Consider the following 10,818-nt stretch of genomic DNA (forward strand, 5'->3'; position numbering starts at 1 on the left):
TAATAATTATTTTAAAATAGATTTTCTAGGCATTCTATCAGAACATGAGTGACCATTACGCTTGAGTCAGGTTTTTTGCTGACCTTTGATTTTGGATTTTGAAAACATCTGAAGTCTGTTTTAGGGACTAGATTCTCCCAGTAATTTTCTACTTTTTTCCTATGCAGCTGGTGATTATTTACATGTGAAATATGGCAGAATTGAAATTATTATGTTGATCTGTTTAAAATTTTAATTAATACACTGAACTGGCAACCAAATAAGACTATGCGTTCAGTTTAGGAATAAGATATTTAACCATACCAAAGCTTTGGGTGCAAACTACTTTAATTTGCAAACAGAGAAGTATTGTTTGAATAAACAAGTATCATGAAGTATCATTAAGGTGGGCTGATTTGAGTTCTTCAGCTGGGGATTAACACTGGGAGCTACCGGATGAGGAGTAAAAAGAGGAAGTTTTCTTCAGTTCCTCTCTTCCAACCTGTCAGTAATTATGTAGTAGAAAAAGTGTAGCTATGGCACGACAGGAGTATATTCAGGAGTGAAGCTGGGATATGTAGAGGGCGTTTCTCAAAACTGCACTCTGGCTTGTGGTGATGCTGAGCAGTTTGTCTTCTGTATCAGGTTTTACTGGGGTGCTTTCATGTTGGGAGTCACCTCCTGAGAGCAGATTGTTTCTTGTCACTCTTAAGTGCCTTTTGTATCACCTTGAAGTATGTTTGATAGAAGTATAAAATCTTGGTTATTACTCCCAAGTTTCATCTCAATGGAAAAGAAGCAGCTGAGTTAATAGTATTAACCCTACCTCTTCTTTTTTTTTTGTTTTTTTTGTTACATTATCTTCATGAAATATTAAATGGTTTGAATTTTCACATGTGATGTCACATTTCTTAAGCAAAGGAGGCTTTGCAGCTTTAAAAGACATGGCTTTTTACTGATTTTGTTCTATTTATGTGACACATGGAAGTTGCCAATACAAGACAGTTCTCAGCTTCTGAGTTTGCTATGGAGTAAAAATCTTTTGATTCATGGAGTGAAATAGCCTTCACTAAGATAACATCAGTCAAGGAAACAAACTTCCATTGGGCTTGTGGTGACAGACAAGATTTGGTGAATATTTTTTATATTTCCAAGTATAAAATAAGAAGATTGAATGATCAAACAGTGAAGTGATTCTTTTTCTCAATATAATTAAAAATTAAAACTAAATCAACTTTCTTATCATGCCAGGGCCAAAACCATGAGCAGTACTGAAAGTTACTTAATTTGTTGTGATCTGTGTGCTGGATTTTCCATTTTCAAACTGTCAAAAAGAATAGTAATTAATACAATAAAAATGCAAATGAGGGGTCATTTACCTTGTATTGTCTTCAAGCTTTTAATGTATTCTGTACATTGAGTGGAGCTGTCATCCTACTTGAATTAATTCATTCCATAAGCTTTCTCTCTCTCTAAATCTCTTTAGTTGATCTGAGATTGGCATAACTTCAAGCAACTAAAAGAAGAAAATCTGCAAGAGGAATATAGAAACAGTCAATGACATTTAGAACATATGTTATCCAAAAGTGTGAGGGTTTTGTTGGGTTTTGGTTTCTTTTCTCTGCATAGCGCCATATGCATATGATATATTGGAAGCTAAAACAAAAGCCACCTTGAGACACAGCTTTGAGTTACAATATAGTTTCGTATATTGCCAATAAAGTTCTTGCATTTACTTTTCTTAGGTAGTTCCTTTTAAAGGTAGCAATAGCTGTCTTTTTCTGTAATGTTTTGCAAGTGCTTGCTTCATGTTCGAGCTTGTTTCCCTGTTGCCCCGAGGGTGACATTCAGTGGAGTTCACTTCTGTTTATTCTATTGAAAGATTCCCTCATCCTGGATTTTTTTTTTTTGTCAAGGTGTTATGAGCGATAGCAGCAATACATTACAGATTGAAACAATGAATTATTGTGAGAGACAATGAATGAGGAGACAAACAAAAGAGAGAGAACACATCCTATCTTGGCAGAGTATTTAAAAGGATTTCTAGTAGCATGGTTAAATTAAAATTCTTTCAAACAAGGTCTAACAGATGCAAAGTTTAAGGACTAATAAATAAAATAATAAGATTTCTCCTCTTAATGTCAATAGTTGCATTTACCCAATTTATCTCAGTTTGCATGTTTTTAATAGTGGGAAGTTAGTAGGGCTGTATGTAAGTGTCTGGGAAAGCAGAGTGTCTGGGTTATGTGAAAACCTTACCTTCTACAAAATGCCCTAATAGAAATGTAACACTGCAGAACAAATGTTTACCTGTGGCAAGAAGGGGAAAAAAATATATTGGCTTTGCATTTATTGCCTGGTATCACTGCAGCACATTTAGGCAGTGTGCCTTTCTTTGCTTGGGGGTTAAATGTTTTCAAATTGGAAAAAGGACCATGTGAAATAAAAATCTTCAGTGCTTATTTCCTTTGATACAGTATCCCTTTCTATGAGAATAAAACCAAAACCAACTAAAAAAACTCCACCACCCATGCAGTAGTTGATTTAAGGCAGATGCCGTTTCTAGGGGTGGAGAGAGTACTTGAAACTAAAGAACAGCAATGTCTTGGGGATGGGAGAGGAAGTGTTATATCCTTGGGTTTGAAAGTTTTCTGTCAGAATCTCATGCGAGTACCTTATATTACACCAGAGGAGCTCAGGACTCCAAGGATCAAATTAGGTGGATTAATTTGAAGCAGGGGAAGGAAATACTTACGAAAAGTTTTGACTTTCACTTGACTATCTCACAGAAGCACAGGGTGGCTGAGGTTGGAAAAGCTCTCCAGAGGTCAGCTGGCCCAATGCCCCTGCTCAGGCAGAGCCATCTTGAGCCAAAGCAACAAAACAATATTTTGTACTCATCTTAAGTGACATTCTTAGAACCATCTTCAAAAGCTGAGAAAAGAAAATATACACTGCTCTTCTTTTTCCTGTATTTCACTGAAAGATAAAGCATTTATTTTAAGATTAATATTTTTTTTCCATTTTAAAGTTTTCTAAGTAGCCACTAATAACAAGTTATTATTTATTAGTAATAAAATTCATTGTTTTCACAACTTAAACTTTAGTGGAATTGAAATTACAAAGTACCAATTATTTTCAGTTCCTTTTGTTCTCAAATGCTACAGAAGGACTATTTAATGTGTCTGGACTTAATTCAGGTCTGAAGTTGTGAAAGGGACCATGTGTTGGTGCCAGCTGCTGCACGCTGGTTACTGATGACAAGCAAGTCCTGATTAAAGGTGGTGCTGGATTTGCTGTCTATAGACAACTTTGAATTTTCATTTGGAAGAAAAATTATTTTGTTGGTCAGCAAGTTCATGGTAAAAAATTGTTACCTCAGTGGCTTCCATGTGTAGAACCACAACTTCCAGTAGTCAATAATCTTTTTACCTCAGGTGTTCTAAATGGCCATGCCATTCAACCTCTGTTCTCTCAAGTCTGAAAGCTAGCGTGGCCTTTCTGTGGATTGCAGAGGCAGGTTGAAGTTAATGCAGGACTCAGTTCTTTGCAAACTGAGGGGCAAAACCTGGTGTGCTCACAAGGTGCTGGGGGTGCACTGAATCCAAAGAGTGCTGGTTGTTGCGCAAAACACGCCTCTATCAGACAGAGAAATTTCACAAGAAACTAACTTGCAGCCAGTCCTTTCTATTGTGGTGTGACAAGCTGACAAATAATCACATCTTGTGGCATTGTGCTTGCATTTTCACCAGACACAGTCTGTCTGATTAATAAATGCTGATCCTACATGACTGGCTGGAGTGTGGGAAGGGAATGTATCTCCACAAAAAAGCCCATGAAGGAACCACGAGCCCAAGCATGATCCCATTTGGCTTGCCAGCCAACATTTATCCAGACAGATGGGAACGAAGCACAGCAAGACCTCTTGGAAAAGAGGTTTCCTGGGTCAGGGAAGTTGTTCAGGATGGAGGCTGGAGCAGCCTCACGTCTGTTCCTGGGGCTGGGTGACAGAGCTGTGCCATACGTCTGAAGACAGGCTTGCCTGCTCCCACCTGGTTTTATTCAAGCACCCCAAATGTATAACTTCCATGTTGCTCATGCAGGGGGCCTCATGTCAACAAAAGAATTCCCTTTAATATTTTGGCTTTTGCTAGTGCACAGAGTACATCTTCTTTTCTCCTCCCCTGAAAACTGTGCCATGGGAATTAGCTTGGAATACATGTAATTGAAAACAGAGAAACTGATGCCTTTTCCAAGTCATGCCTTTCTTGTGATATACTCCTCATTTACTTAAGCATCAGTTTATGTACATACATTAGTAACACCATATATTTTTAATCCTCCTCTTTTGAAATACCATGTAATAGTTCAATAAATCATTTCAAAGTCAATAAATACTTTTCCACTGTTAATTAACAGAGCCTGACTTGTTCTTTGTCCTTTGGGTGACAGAAGTATAAAGGAAGAATTGTTCTCCCTCTAAACAAAAAAAAAAAAAAATTAAAAAGGAATAAAATAACCACAGAAGTACTTTTAAAGTATACTCTGGAGTCATATTTATTTTTAAACAATAGTAAATCATTTAACTGTTTCAACTAGGTTTAGTTCCAAGCAGTTCTAAATTTGGAGTTAAAAGAAGTGATCTTAAAAAGATGTGCAGGAAAATAAAACTCTCTTCCTCTCCCATTTCCTGTTTGAATTGATGGGAATTTGAACTCTTTAATTAATTTGGCATGCGTTGCTCCCCCATGAACCCCTCTAGTCAAGGATCACAGAATGTCCTCTTCTCACAAGCAAAGCATGAATTTGTAATCCAGTGTGTAAATTTTTTTGTCTTTAAAAATGAGCCTATTAAAAACAGAACCATTAAAAACATTTCCATGGTTTTGTGCTACAGGGTACCGAGGCGATTGCGCTTCCACCTTCAGTGTGTTGAACGTGTTACACATTGCCCTCTAATGCTGCTGATCACAATGCTGGAAGTGTAATACACAGCAGCAAAATTACAGCAAGATAACAGGAGCATCAGCTGACACTGATATATAACTGGGATATAACTGGACCGGAGATAGAAACTCTGCCCCAAGAATTTAAGTAAATGGCCAGGGGGCTTCAAATGTCCTTAGACAAAAGGAGATTCCACAGATCTCTGGAGGGGCTGTGTCTGCTTGCTTGGGGCATCAGAGAGTTAAGACATTAAATGTACACTTGGAGTATAGAGGGTCTCAAGAGTTTTGAGACTTCAATCCCAAGATTTTTTATTGTGTTCTTGTGAGTCTGGAAAACTTCACAGAATTGAAATATATAGTTTATGATATTTATGTCTGCAAATACAGCATCACTGGGTCAGTGAGGGTAATAATACAAAACATAGTGAATTAAACTGGGAGGCATCTCATAGGACTATTTTATAAAACAAGGGTAATTTTTTTCTTTGGGTTTTATTTCCTTTTTTTTTTTCTTTTATCTTTCTGGGGTTTTCCAAGAAGTTCTAACCTAGACCTACACTTGTAGGTTTATCCAGATGAAAGCTATGCAACTGTTTAACTGAGTAACCATTAAAGACTCCCTGTTCAGGTTGGTCAAGATCATAAAAGTAGCTCTGTTGTGATTTAAAAAGGCTGTGATGTTGCTATGCTCTGCTATCCTTTTAGGTTGTCTTTACTCCCTGAAAAATAGTTTTGTCATCACATTAATGTCTAGAATTTTGGCTAATACTGGAACATGGTCATGGGATTGGAAAGATTATTTCTCCTATAATAGTTTAGGAGTTTCCAAGCACTTCAAAAACATCAGTTTCTTTGTATGTCTGCAAGTCTCCCTTAAGCCAGTCATAGGGGGCTAACATCATAATACTTCTGTTTTAATTGAATGCAACTGTCATTATTAAATTGAACGTATAAGTCAAGTATTTTGAGGGGAAAAAAGTATGGCATGTGGGCTAGCACCAGAGAATGTGAAGGAGAAAAAAAAAACAAAACAAAGTTGAATCGAAATTTCTAATTTTTTTGCTTTAAATAGTCTCACAGACAAGTAGCTGGGAGAGAAGTTAAGGACAAAGTGATTCAAGTCATTTGATTCATGAGAATGCCTCAACACATGATTTCACAGACAAGAAAATCTTTTACTAATACACCAAAATATTATCAGATCCAGATCCCATATGGAGTCATTAAAAGGTGTGATTCAAGAGGCTGGAAATGTGTCACCTTCACGTACAACAAGTGTGCCATGATCCAGTAAAGAACTTCTGCAGACTTGTCCCAATATGATCTTTCCATAGTATGCTACAGACACATCCAAATAGTGGGAGAAACTCTGAAGGCCTGCAGTACACTGGATTTTTGATTGTTGTCAGACAAAAGTGCAGGGAGCCTGGCATCCTGAGTCACCTATTTCAGCCTGAGTCAAGGCTTTGTACCTTCCAGGTGATTATCCAGCACAGTCACTGTAAATGACCTTCTGGGGTCAAATTAGGCCTTAAATTAGTACAATGAGTACTTCAAATTCTTTGATACTTTTTTCTCTGTGAGTGTGGTGGAGGTGTCAAAGCATCCTGGAGTGCAACGTACAAATCCAAGCAGCCGCACGTCTCTTCTGCCTGTCTGCAGACTTTCTGTAACAGCAGCATAAACACAGGAGTCAAAATGAGGAGGGCTCTTTTTCCACTGTGTTTTAGTAACATGAGAGTCTGTAAGCACAGTCCAAGGGGAAGAAAGGAAAACGAGCTTGTGGGGTAGAGACTGTGATCTGGGGTTTGCACTAAGAAGTGACAGCCAGAGAGTGAAAACAGAGCTCTGACAGCTCGTGGGGGGAAGAGGTGAGATCTGAAAGAGTAACGGGACAGGAAAGGGAAGCTGTCACACAGCCAAAATTAATTTAAAAAGGAATGAGGCTGAAAGAACTTGAATGGAGAGATTTCATTTGCCTTGCATTCACCTTCACTCAGATGAAAAAGCAGCCTCTTTAAAAAGTAAAAATATTTAAGGGTTTTTAGCATGTTGCTCCCTAGGATTAAGCTTGTTCTTACAGCCTGTGTAAGTCAGCAGAAAAATCCCCTTCTCCTTAGAGGACTGTGGAGTGAAAACAGACCTGGCTCACCTCAAGCAGCTTTGCAAAGCTGCAGTCCTGTTCACTGCACAGACAGGGCTCCCGCTCATGGGGGCTGCTGCCATCATTTCAGCAAAGCCCATTGTCCTGCTGGGAAACCCTGGTTTTTGCTTTGGAGGCTGTAAATATATACAGTTCTTTGTCCTCTCCTTGCAGTCCTTTCTTTTTTTCTTTGATTTTTTTTTTGCTTTTAGTGAATACTATTCTATTATATAGTGAGTTACTTAAATAAACTTATCTCTTACTGTAGTTTTGTATGAAATAGCATGGATTTTAATCTGGACTACTGTGGAGGAATTCACTCTCCTTTCTTGAGCTTGGGTAGGCAGACAGATGTGCTCACAAGATGCCTCTGATTGAGTGAAAGCCTCAAATCCTCTCTTACAGATTGACAACTATGAAAACACAGTCTTCTAATTAAGTTATTATTTTGTAAAATAGTATTTTTGTAAAATAGTTATTTAACAAGAATATAACAAAAAAAAAAAAAAACAAAACAAAACAAAACAAAACAAAAAAAACCAAAAAAAAACCTCCAGAAGTTCAAATGCCACTGTTTACTTTCTCATCCCTGACCATGCATTTTTTGAAGCTAGGTGATGCTATAGGGGCAAGGATCAAGTATGGAAGGGGTTTTGCAGCCTGGGAAAGAGTCCAGTATTCCATCCCTGAACCAGAGATTATTGCTGTGCAAGGTAAACCAGTTTAGCTGGCAAGAACACATCCCATCTTTCTCAACATGCTACCTACTTTTGTAGTAGTCATAATTTGTAGTTGAACACTTAGGAATTTGTTCTCTTTCTATTCCTGTGCCTGCAGGATAGAAGACCTTGGAAATACTGTGGGTCCCTGTCTTTGCTTATTAAATTTCTTTTGTTCCTTTCTTTCCTGAGGAAATTGAAAGGATAAGGAATAAATAATGAAAACCAGATTATTTTTGAAATTATATAACAATCAAGTAAATAAACAAAATACAAACAGCTCAAATAATTACAGCTGTGTTGCCAAGCCTTGCAGTCTGTCTTAGTGAGTTTGACTGGCTCCATCCAACTGAGTTTGCAAAGAGATAGTGCTCATGGAAAGGGGGCTTGCTTGCCTCTCTGCTCTTCCACACTTAACAGTTTCCAAGAGGGAAGGAAAAGCAGGATACCAGCAAAAATCCCGTTTCCTTGCTCTCCATGTATTTGTAATCTTCTTCCTGAGCAGGAGCAAACAGCTGTGAGACCAGTGTGGATCATTTGCACTCTGTGCACTCTGTCCTATGTGGAAGAGTTGCTGTGCCCTTTCATGGCTGTGAGCACAGTGATGATCAGCACTCACTTGCAGCACAGTCCTGGTGCAGCTGCAGGTCCTGGAGTGCTGCAAGTGATACAGATGGCCAAAGCCCCTTCTATCACAAAGCATTCTCCAGCTCAGGGGTTCACACTTGTATTGTGTTACAAAGGCTTTGGCCAAACTCCTTTCTTCCCCAAGGAAACTCAGCACAACTCCCTCACCCATCACAAAGTCCAAATCAGAATCACATTTCTGGACAATGAGCCGGACTCCTGGCCCCAGGCCCAGCTCCTAGGTCTGCCTCAGGAAGCATATAACAGCCTTGAAATCTGCCCTGAACACACTGTGGAGTAAGATAGAGAGGAAAATGCCTTCTGCCCATCTAAAAAGCTCACAGCAGTAAATGGAGATGGATGTGCCAGAGCTGCATGGAGCTCTTGATGGTGTCTAAGCTAAAGGAAACATAATTCTCCTCCCACTCCTCAAATATCAGCTACATTGATTTTGTCTGATTTTTCTCTAGCATAAAAAATTTAGGGGGTGGAAGCTGAGATAATTTTCTGATAGAGCAAAAACATATGTTAACCTTGAGTACTATCATGTTTGCCTCCAGCAGCCAAGAAACCTCCATTTCTGCTCCACATTATCACTGGGCAATACTTTGATCAGCAGAAAAAGTCTAGGGAAGTTCTCTGTGGAGAACAGAGGTTTGCTGGTGTGAATCAGAAGGGTGGCTGCTCTTGCTCAGCTGTGAGGTCCCTTGAAATGCAGGCCCTTGCTCAGTGAATAAGCTGTGTATGGCCAGTGCTGCTCATGGAGGGAAGGAAATTCTGATAAATCAATAGTGGAAGTGGACTTGCAGAGGATGCAGATGACAATCCAGTGTCTTCTCAGAGTTATTTTCAGCGCCATTATTGGCAGGGGTAGTTTTTTGTTTGGGTTTTTTCTTTTTCTTTTTTTTGTTTTTGGTGTATACAATGATTGCAGCTGTTACTGCATGGAAGTTTTGCATTGTGAAAGAGAACATTCGACTAAACAAAAAAGCTTGGGTTTTTTTCAGTTTGAAATTGTGCAATCCTGTACATGTAGGGATTAAAACTGAGAGTTAGTTACATTAAGAAAATAGCAACAAGAAAAGTTGTCATTTAGGGTATCTGTGACAGTCATACCAGGTGTTTCTCTCTCAGACTTGAAGGGGGGACTCTCCCAGGACCAAGGCAATCTGTACTCTGGCTTTCACTGTATAAGAGAATGGCAGAAAGGCTTAAAACTTGCATCAGTATTTTTTTAAAATATATCTGTTCCTCAATCTTACCTCTAAATGACCTGAGATGATATTAATTTTTCTGAAGCCAGTGGCCTGGGACGTGGATACTCCCCTAAGTATCTCTAATCAGAAACGTTTGTAATTGCTATCTGTTTGTGTACTTTTGGTTATTGAGAATGTAGAGCAGAGAGACATCTACTAAATTATTTTGATTAAATCCTGGATACTGTGTTCTAAATGGAAAGTCAGGCATTTTGCAGAAAGGTCTTACATATCTAACAAATCACCAATGATGTAAGTAGGATTTTCTACCTAATATTGTTATAGATATGTAGTTTTGCTTTTTGAAGGTTCTTTAAATATATTTCAACAGGATTGTTGACAGCTGTGGATTCAAGAATGAAGAATGTGATTACTATTCAGGAGAGCCAACTGAATTTGGAAGTTTTCCTTCTGATTTACTGTAATTAAGTCACTGGAAGAGGTGCTGTTAAATATGTTAAGGGTCAGTGAGAGAGAATTTAATTATATCATGCTGACAGTTCTTTTGCTTTCCATGCATAAAGTATTAAGTGTTAAAATCTGATTAGTACTGATTAGTAGAAAAATGAAGATTAATGTCTTATACTGTAAAGAGAAGGCAGATTTGCCCATTGTTGGCAAAAAATGAACCCTGATATACTAGACATCTATAATCCTTTTATGGGAAGGACTAGGATAACAGAATATGACATTTGGCTTTGTTAATGAAAAAAGGTTTATGAAATAACACAAAACTAAGAGGTTTGATCACTTCAGGGTGATATCATGTAGGCACTCACTGCCTCCACATATACTCACTGAACACTTTCCATGCACAGTTCACTGTGGAGGGGGAGGACTAGAAACAGCTGCCTTGCCTCAGATATTCCAGATAGCAGCTTGTCAAAACAATCTGCTGGTGAGCAGGGAACTTGTTGTGACTGAGTAATTTTTAGTGGATGTTTCATCAGTTTATGTAATTTTCAAAGCTCTGCTTCCTTCAGGATTTTCTATGAATCATGAGCAAGAGTCATAAAAGACAGCTAATCTTAACGTTACTTGGCATTATGGATTATTGTTACTCTGCCCCTAACACACAATTTTACAGTCTGTATATGTGTGTTTATCAGTTTTGTACTGTGGTCAATGCAGATGTGTTTACTGTG

This window comes from Onychostruthus taczanowskii, unplaced genomic scaffold (genome assembly GCF_017590055.1).
Source record: "Onychostruthus taczanowskii isolate IOZ18803 unplaced genomic scaffold, ASM1759005v1 scaffold58, whole genome shotgun sequence".
Lineage (NCBI taxonomy): Eukaryota > Metazoa > Chordata > Aves > Passeriformes > Passeridae > Onychostruthus > Onychostruthus taczanowskii.